Source organism: Bison bison, unplaced genomic scaffold (assembly GCF_000754665.1).
Source record: "Bison bison bison isolate TAMUID 2011002044 unplaced genomic scaffold, Bison_UMD1.0 scf7180017864378, whole genome shotgun sequence".
NCBI classification, from domain to species: domain Eukaryota; kingdom Metazoa; phylum Chordata; class Mammalia; order Artiodactyla; family Bovidae; genus Bison; species Bison bison.
Genome location: NW_011494950.1, coordinates 572,013 through 572,621, shown reverse-complemented (window position 1 = coordinate 572,621; position 609 = coordinate 572,013).

Below are 609 nucleotides of genomic sequence, written 5' to 3'. Positions count from 1 at the left end.
TTACTGGTATTTAAATTGATTATAAGTTCCTTGAAGGAATAGATCAATCTGGGCTAACATTTTTTTCCATTTTCCTGTTAAATGCAGGTGGTATTATCATGAAGTAGTTAGTTATTAAAAAACAGGCTTTGAATCTCTGTTTTTATTTTCTGTGATAGAAGAATCTGTTTTTAAAATGTTTCAAAATTATATCTTAGATTTTTAAAATTAGCTCCTTTTAACTATACATCATAAGCAAAAGCTAGAGAATTTTTAGGCATTTTGTATTATGGTTTAAACTTGTCATAAAGATTTTACAATGAGTAAAAGTCACATTGTGTTTCTAGTTAGGGCATCTGTCTTTTTTAAGCCATACTAGAGAATTATAACAAATTCTAAAAAATAATTGTAATAGAAGCTTCTTTCTTTGTATTTGTTGTTACTATTGTGGGGCTACAATAGTTGCAACAAATCCATATCTAGAAAAAGCAGTCAAATGCAAAGGATAGAAATCCTTATTTACTAAAACACTTTAGCAGACACTTGGAAATTTAGTTTTTGGGTATATACCCTTCCCAACATTTTTGGTGTGTTTATAATAAATATGGCATTTCTTCTACCCCACCCCCC